The sequence below is a fragment of the Pogoniulus pusillus genome, chromosome 22, assembly GCF_015220805.1.
Source record: "Pogoniulus pusillus isolate bPogPus1 chromosome 22, bPogPus1.pri, whole genome shotgun sequence".
NCBI classification, from domain to species: domain Eukaryota; kingdom Metazoa; phylum Chordata; class Aves; order Piciformes; family Lybiidae; genus Pogoniulus; species Pogoniulus pusillus.
Genome location: NC_087285.1, coordinates 4765053 through 4774194, shown reverse-complemented (window position 1 = coordinate 4774194; position 9142 = coordinate 4765053). Strand labels below are relative to the sequence as shown.

Genomic DNA, 9142 nt, shown 5'->3' with positions numbered 1-9142 from the left:
TTATTGGGCATGGGTGGGAACAGGGAAAAGATGCTGGATCTGGGGAGAACATGAGAACAACACAGAGGATGAAGATGGGATGAAGCAGAAGAGCACAACGCACAAGGGTGGTGTTGAAAAGAAGTGCAAGACAAAACCTCACAGGAGGTTTCAATTGGAAGTGAGCAGCACCACAAGTTTCTGTTCAGATAGGTAAATCAGAAATTGGGTGCAAACCAAGCTTATACATCAATCTTCCTGCACTTGAAGTGCTTGTTGGATGGACACCACAGCTTACAGCAGTTAGCAGCACAGCTGGGCCTTCCTTTACTTTGAGCTTTCTCATGTCATCTCAGAGAAATAAAAACCTCAGCTTAATGATAACCAAATAAGACCTTCACTGAGCCAGCCCAGTCTCTGCCAGTTAAACCATCAAGGCTCACTTGTGAGGCAAAGGAGAGGTTTTGCAGCAGGCTCACCAGTCCTGATGGTGGGGCTGAGTTGGCCATGCCTGACACACCTCCAAGTCAAAACCATAATAAGCTATTCCTCATACTCCTACTGGGTGAAACAACCAAACCAAACTTAGAATCAATTAAAAGAAATGAAAAACAAGCAAAAAAAAAAATAAAATTACACTCTTCTTGAGTCCTTTAAGAGTGGGCAAAGTGCTTGAAAATAAAGACACTAAGAGAGCTTATACTTAATGTGAGCATTTCTACTGAAAGAGTGGTAGTTTAGGATCACAGGTTCTTGGAATCCCTCAGCATAGTGGGGGTTGGAAGGGACTTCTGGAGATCAGCCAGTCCAACCCCCCTGCTAAAGCAGGGCACCCACAGCAGCTTGCCCAGGATCACAATGGCCAGGAGGGTTTGGAATCTTTCCAGAGAGGGAGACTCCACAACCTCTCTGAAGCCTGCTCCAGGGCTCCAGCACTCCCACAGTAGTCTCTTTACCTGTTCAAATAGAACCTGTGCTCCAGTTTGTGCCCATTGCCCCTTGTCCTGTCGTTTGGGTACCACTGATGGTGACTGTTGCTATTTGGCAATGTGAATGTGGGTTGCTGAAGTCGTAGAATCATAGAACTGAAAAGATTGGAAGACACCTCTGGGATCATCAAGTCTAATTGCTCACCTGGAGCACACAAAGTCCTCAGTTAACTAGAGAGGAGACTCACACAAATCTAGCCCACAGGTCCTGACCCAAGAGAAACACAGTCAGCTTCAGCATGTTAATTATTTCTTCCCACAACTTCATCAAAGAGTGGGGAAACACAACAGGCATGGAGGTTATGACATCTTTCAGAGCTGAGAGCTGCTTCTTTTTCTTTTAACATAGGGCTGTTGCCACATCCTTGAGTCACAAACACTCTGAGATGTTGAGATCCTTATGATTAGAGAATCACGTGGCTTCTTCTAACAATAGAATGGAAAATTCATTTAAAATTACTATAGTGAAAAAAAAAAGGGGAGGGCATAAGAACTGTCAAGTATTTAATGACTTGTTTGAGCTACTGACCCCCCAGTAGTCCATACAGTTATCAGAGAATGGGTTCAGTTGGAAGGGATCTCCAAATGTCACCTAGTCCAATCCCCTTGCAGGCAGCAGGGACATCTTCCACTAGAGCAGGTTGCTCAGAGCTGTGCCAAACCTGACCTTGAATATCTCCAGGGGTGGAGACCTCAACCACCTCCCTGGGCAACCTGTTGCTGTGTTCCAGCACCCTCAGGGTGCAGAACTTGTTCCTAACATCTAATCTAAATCTGCTCTTCTCTCGTTTCAAACCACTGCCCCTCCTCCTATCACTGCAGGTCTTCCCAAACAGTCCCACTGCAGCCTTCTCATAGCTCCCTTCAGGTACTACTAGGTCTTCCCAAACAGTCCCACTGCAGCCTTCTTGTAGCTCCCTTCAGGTGCTATTAGGTCTTCCCAAACAATCCCACTGCAGCCTTCTTGTAGCTCCCTTCAGGTGCTATTAGGTCTTCCCAAACAGTCCCACTGCAGCCTTCTCATAGCTCCCTTCAGGTGCTATTAGGTCTTCCCAAACAGTCCCACTGCAGCCTTCTTGTAGCTCCCTTCAGGTGCTATTAGGTCTTCCCAAACAATCCCACTGCAGCCTTCTTGTAGCTCCCTTCAGGTGCTATTAGGTCTTCCCAAACAGTCCCACTGCAGCCTTCTTGTAGCTCCCTTCAGGTGCTATTAGGTCTTCCCAAACAATCCCACTGCAGCCTTCTTGTAGCTCCCTTCAGGTGCTATTAGGTCTTCCCAAACAGTCCCACTGCAGCCTTCTCATAGCTCCCTTCAGGTGCTATTAGGTCTTCCCAAACAGTCCCACTGCAGCCTTCTTGTAGCTCCCTTCAGGTGCTATTAGGTCTTCCCAGAGTCTTCTCATCAACACTGATCAGTTATCAACAGTGACCTTATGTAAAAGGTATCAAATATTTCCCCCTCACAAAGCCTTGAGGTCTAGAGGAACCAAATCTCCCTCTGCTCACAAACGATCCTGAGCCAACCTCAATTCTCTGTATCTAATGTTCTAAGTTGTTCCAATCTCCATGCAGACTTCACAGCTCAGTGCAATGCTCAGAGTACTCTCAAAAGCAGTGGAAGAAAGGGAGAAATAAAGGGAGAAATCTGGATCTAATGTTCTTGGCAGCAGCACAATCTTCACTCTAACAGCTTCCATAAGCGCTGGGCTCTCATCTCTGGAAGCATATTTTATCTGTGACACACTTCACATGCAAGGGCTTTGGATTTGTAATTCCTTGCTCCTACTTGTCCTCACGACAGGCTCTGAGCAGAACCCACTAGGGACTGAATGCACTCTAACCACCTCCCACCAGCAAACAAAGAAACCAGAAAGAATGGGAAAGTCCCATCTCTGCCTCCCTTCCCCTTAGCTATCTGTGAGAGCATCACCTGCATTATCTCCCTGACCTGGGCTGGCAGCAATCAGGTATCTCAGATGAAACCAAGGCTCATTCTACTCAGCTCACTGCCAAGCCAGCACCAACCCACTCCTTTGGGTGCAGGTAGCTTCCATCCACTCCATAAATCCAGACACATTACCTTTGAAAAGCCACAGAGCCTGCTTGCATTCTCAAACACATCTGCAATAATCATAGCCCTTCCTCAGACCTTCAACCTTAAACGTGACCCCCAGCACATGGCTTACTCCCAATCAGCTGTGACAAAAGTCACCAGCCAGAGCCACAAATCATTTCCCCAGTGGTCAGAAGGATACTGGATGGGTCTAGAAATGTCCAGATGACATCATGGAAAGAAGCTTACCTCTCTGCTTGGGCTCTGCTGACAGCACATTGCAGGCAGAAGGGTCACTTGCCACCATTCACTGAAACCAAGCCTGTAAGGGGAAAGGTTGGAGAAGGATTTTAGCTTTTGAGAAGTTACAAAGGAAGGCTTAATAGCTAGAAAATAAAAATAGAAATAGATGTGTCACACCGAGAGACCTCCCCCAGATAGACACAGGAGATAAGGCTGTGGTTGAAGAGCAGCAGGAGCTGTGCATGCAGGCAGTGGTCACTGCCCTGCCTCAGCTTCCTGTGCTGTCCAGTTCTGCAGCCCCACAAAAGCACCATAAACCTAAAAGGAACTTACTGTAGTTTCTGAGTGCAGAGCTGCTGAAGGCTTGGGGAATGCTAATCCTGGATGAGAAGCTGCCTTTACCACCTTCCCAGACCACAGGGCCACGACCAGAGCTTCCCACTGCAGCACCCACCCCAACGCAGGGGACGTGGATCCTGCACCACCAGCTTGGCAGCTCAGCACCAGTGTACAATGCAACTCCCAGAAGCTCAGATGGGGTTTGAGTTCTGCAGTCTCCCCAGGATCCAAATCAGTCATCAAAAACATCTTTTGCCCAGCCATTACTGAGCTTCTCAGATCTGCAGAGCATGCCCTTAGCAGCTCTTCTGCACCTGCTCAGATACTGCAGCTTCTCTTTAAGTGAGTTAAAACGCACTAAAACAGGACCCCAGGTGCTACCAGCTCCACAGCCAGTGCCACTGAGCTGAAATGTCAGTTAAGGCTGAGCAGTCGAGTGCTGCAGCACTCCAGGGAGCTGCCTCTCTACAACCAATCCACACAACGTGAAGAGCTTTGCTGGTGGCTGACACTTGCAACAGCTGCTCCACCACAAACCATCCCTGCTAGAAGGCTTGGGTTTACCAAGCATCAGAGAGGAGTCCAGGTAGCTCCCACAGGCACTGCTGGTGCAGATCTCTTTCATACTAACAAAACAACAGCTCTCAGTAGCTAAATTTCATTCTCATTTCCACCTCATTTCAGCACTACTCTCAGTTTCTGCATGCAAACCCCAGCCTGGCTTAGGAACCCAGCTACAGCAAACAGCAGAAGTTCAGCTGCTGAGAAAGGACAGGACTAAGTCCTTGAGGAAGAGCAGAGTCTCTTCTTGCACAGCCCTCACCAGCAATGTGGAAAGCTCCTGCCCCATCCACCATCCCTTCCTTCAGCTTCATGGAAAGCTCCTACTCCAGCCCTCTCCTCAAGTCTAAAGCAACCACCTCCCCGAGGCTACTCTGCCTCTTAAAGACCTGACTTTGCCACAGGTGTTGCCATTTGCCAGTAACAAGCCAAGCCCTCCTTACCCCACAGGGCAGGACCATCAAAGCAAGGCAGGGCTTCAGGTGAGTGAAGCCCTCAGGGGAAAGCATTGTTAGCACCCAACTCACATCTGACTTGCTTTGTTCACAGAAACATAAAATGGAGGAGACCTCAAGGATCAGCCAGTTCCAACCCTCTGCCACAGGCAGGGACACCTCCTGCTAGAACAGGTCACTCAAGGCCTCCTCCAACCTGACCTTGAACACCTCCAGGGAGGGAGCAGCCACAACCTCCCTGGGCAACTTGTGCCAGGGTCTCACCACCCTCACTGGAAAGAACTTCTTCCTAGCATCCAGCCTGAATCTCCCCTCTGCCAGTTTAATCCCATTCCTCCTCATCCTGTCATTACAAGACCTTGTCAATAGTCTCTCCCCAGCCTTTCTGCAGGCTCCCTTTAGACACTGCAATGCCACTATAAGGTCTCCTCAAAACCTCTTCTCCAGGCTGCAGAGCCCCAGCTCTTGTAGCCTGTTCTCATAGCAGAGCTGCTGCAGCCCTCTGAGCATCTTTGTGACCTCCTCTGGGCTTGCTCCAACAATTCCATGTCCTTCTTGTGTTGAGGGCTCCAGAACTGCACACAGGACTCCAGGTGAGCTCTCAGGAGAGCAGAGAATCCCCTCCCTTGCCCTGCTGGCAACACTTCTCTCGATACTTGTTGTGCTGAAGGACACAGGTTTCAGGTGTGCTTCCACCACAGGGGGACTCAGCTCACATCCTGCAGCCTTTCCAGCTCAGGGCAGCCCTACTGCAAGTTGCAAAGCTGCTAGAAGTGGGCACAATGCCCTGTGTTTCCAAGGTGCCAAGGAGACAATGTCACTTCTGCTCAGGGCTGGTTGTGGCAGGACAAGGGATGATGGGTTAAACTGTAAGAGGGAGACTGAGACTTGATACAAGAAAGAGAGGTTTTACAGTGAGAGTACTGAGACCCTGGCCCAGGTTGTCCAGAGAGGTGAGAGCTGCTCCATCCCTGGAACCACTGCAGGTGAGGTTGTTTGTGGCTGTGAGCAACCTGCTCTGCTTGCAGGTGTCCCTGCAGATTGCAGGGGGGGGTTGCACTGAATGACCTGTAGAGATCCCTTCCCACCCGAACCACTCTCCAATTCCATGATTCCAGTTTGCCCTGCCCCTTTCCAAAAGGATATTGCATCAGCTCACTGTCTGGGCAGAGCACCATCAGTAGGTGCTTTGGCTTGTCCTATGGAAAAACGTTTTTCTGCTGAGCAGGGCACAAGGGTCACTCATTTCACCTCAGCTGTGCCTCAGGGGGGCCACAGCACATTCATAGGATGTTTTAGCTTAGAAGGGACTTTTAAAGATCACCCAGTCCCACTCCCTTGCCATGGGCAGGGACAGCTGTGAGTAGATCAGGACCTCTTCTCCCACTCCTGAGGGCTGCCCTGCCTCCTGAAGGCAGTTAAGGGACGATCATCAGGCACAGGTGAGAAGCCAGGGGTGTACTGCCAGGGAATGACTGGGCTTCATGGTCTCAAAGGTCTTTTCTGACCCAGGCAGTTCTGTGATTCTGTGAATTTGGGTTTAATAACACTTGGCCTGCTCTAAAGCTTTTTGGCTTTGTATGGAAGTGCTTGAAACAAAGCAAAGCTGGTTTCTAGGAAATGTCTCAGCCCTGAAGTGGCCAGGCAGCTGGACTAGAGCATCACTGCAGGTCCCTTCCAACTGAGCCATTCCATGAATTGCTCCTCCCAGGCTCTTTCCCACACTATTCCAATTACAATCCCCAGCCAGTGCTCTGCCAGCAGCATTCCCAGCTGGATCACATCAGCCCCACCACTCCCCCAAGGCTTTTTCTTGCTGTGTTTACGTGGCACCCTGAGCAGGGCTTGGTGCCACTGCTGCTTACAGAGGACCCCAAGCAGGGAGCATCCCACATACAAGGGTTGCTTAAAGCCAGCTGTGAGGGGAAGTGGTTGAGAGTGGTGGCTTTGAAGTATCCCCCAAATGAAAATATCCCAAAGATTTTAAGCTCTATCATCACTCTGCCACTCTCCATCATCTCTGCCAACTCGTGGCAGACAGGGGAGGTGCCTGAGGACTGGAGCAGAGCCAATGGCACTCCAGTCTTCAAAAAGGGCGAGAAAGAGGTTCCAGGAGACTATAGAGCAGGCAGCCTCACCTCCATCCCTGGGAAAATGGTGGAGTGGCTCCTGTTGGAGGGCATCTCAAGGCACTTGGAAGAGAAGAAGGTTATCAGGAGTAGTCAGCATGCATTTACCAAGGGGCAGTCATGCTTCACTAACCTGAGAGCATTCTATGGTGCCATAACTGAATGGGCAGATTCAGGGAGAGCAGTGGATGTAGTCTACCTTGACCTTAGCAAGGCCTTTGGCACTGACTGCCATGGCATTTTAGTCAGCAAGCTGAGGAAGGGTGGGATGGAAGAGCAGACATGAGGTGGGTTAGGAACTGATTACAAGATAGAGTTCAGAGGGTGGTGAGCAATGATGCCAGGTCCAGAGCTGTGACCAGTGGTGTCCCCCAGGGATCAGTGCTGGGGCCAGTCCTGGTCAACATCTTCATCAATGCCATTGCTGAGGGCACAGACAGACAGAGTCTGCTCAGCAGGTTTGCTGCTGACACCAAGCTGGGAGGCTTGGCTGAGACAGCTGCAGGCTGTGAGGCCATCCAGAGAGATCTGGGCACAGAGCTGGGCACAGAGGAACTAGATGAAGTTAAACTCCACCAGTACAGGCTGGGAGATGATCTGCTGGAGAGCAGCCCTGTGGAGAGGGACCTGGGGGTCCTGGTGGCTAACAAGTTACCCATGGCACAGCAGTGTGCCCTGGGGGCCAAGGAGGCCAATGGCATCCTGGGGTGCATTAGGAAGAGTGTGTCCAGCAGATTAAGGGAGGTTCTCCTGCCCCTCTACCCTGGGCTGCAAGATGTGACAGGGCTCTGCTCTGCTGGCCAAGGAGGAGGGTGCCCAGCCCCTGGTGCTCAGCTGCTGCCCTCCAGCTTTAACCACTCCCAACGCTGCACCAAAGTTTGGTGTGTGCCACTTGACAGCCAAGTGCAGCTTGTGCCATTTCCTCTTTCCTGTGAGCAAGCCCAGGCAGCTCCCTAGAAAATCCAAGTTATCAGCTCTTCAGAGCAGAGCACACAGGTGAAAAACCACAGCAAGGGAGCCTGTGCAAAAGCTTCTGGCTCCGAGTGCCAAGGGCTGGCTGCTCTTCTGCCACGGGCAAAGCAGTCACCAGGAGCTCTGCTGGGCAGGAACATGCAGAGATGGCAGCGTGACACAGGCCAGGTGCTCAGCTGTTACCTAAGCTCCATTCCAGTCAGAAAGGTTTTACAGCATCACAAAATCATTGTGGTTGAAAAAAAAACAAACCCCTTTAAGATGATCAAGTCTAAGTGATAATTAACCCAGCACTGCCAGGGCACCACTGAACCACAGCCCTCAGCACCACATCTACACAGCTTTGAAACCCCTCCAAGGGTGGGGACTCCACCACTGCCCTGGGCAGCCTGTGCCAGGGTGTGGCAGCACTTTTGGGGAAGGCATTGGTACCTGTGCCCAACCCAAACCTCCCCTGGTGCAACTCGATGCTGCTCCCTCTCAGGCTGTCACTTGATCCTTGTGAGACCAATCCCCACCTCACTCCAACCTCCTTTCAGGGAGATGTAGAGACCCAAGTGGAGTACTGCAGCCAGGTCTGGAGCCCCTGGGACAAGAGGGCTGTGGAGATGCTGGAGAGTGTCCAGAGCTGGGCCAGGAGGATGCTCAGAGGCTGCAGCAGCTCTGCTGTGAGCACAGACTGAAAGAGTTGGGGCTGTGCAGGCTGGAGCAGAGGAGGCTCCCAGGTGACCTTCTTGAGGCCTGCCAGGAGCTGAAGGCGGCTACAAAAAAGCTGGGGAGGACATTTTAGGCTGTCAGGGAGCGTCAGGAGTGGGGGGAATGGAGCAGAGCTGGAGGTGGGGAGAGTCAGCCTGGACATGAGGAGGAAGTTGTTGAGCAGGAGAGTGGTGAGAGGCTGGAATGGGTTGCCCAGGGAGGTGGTTGAGGCCCCATGGCTGGAGGTGTTTGAGGCCAGGCTGGCTGAGGCTGTGTGCAGCCTGCTCTAGGGTAGGGTGTCCCTGGGCATGGCAGGGGGGTTGGAACTGGATGATTCTTGTGCTCCCTTCCAACCCTGACTGGTTCTTTGATTCTATGATTCTACTCAGCCTCCTCTCTCCAGGCTGAACACTCCCAGTCCCCTCAGCTGCTCCTCACCAGCACTCTTCTCCCAACCCAGCTCTGTTACCCTCCTCTGCACCTGCTGCAGCCCCTCAGTGTCCTTCTTGCACTGAAGAGAGGCCACCCCTGGATGAGCAGCCACACACCCACCCCTTCCTGCCTTTCCAGCCTGTGGGAAGATGATGGGATTCTTGGAAGCAGAGCTGGTGGGGGGCATTGGACAGCAAGCAGAGCCCCAGCTGGGCCTATGGGCTCAGCAAGAGGTTTCCATCATTCTTTTGGCAAGGGGGAAATGAGACAAGGGAAGAATATCACAGTATCACA

General features: G+C 51.4%; 1 long non-coding RNA gene across 1 annotated transcript; it reads right to left on the bottom strand.

Annotated features, from left to right (window-relative positions):
• Positions 1-2092: 2092 nt before the first annotated feature.
• Positions 2093-4503, bottom strand: LOC135185503 (uncharacterized). The gene is made up of 3 exons (XR_010306514.1): positions 3598-4503; positions 3271-3343; positions 2093-2376 (listed from the first exon to the last, which is right to left on the bottom strand). It is a non-coding gene; the product is annotated as an uncharacterized LOC135185503 (long non-coding RNA).
• Positions 4504-9142: the final 4639 nt, after the last annotated feature.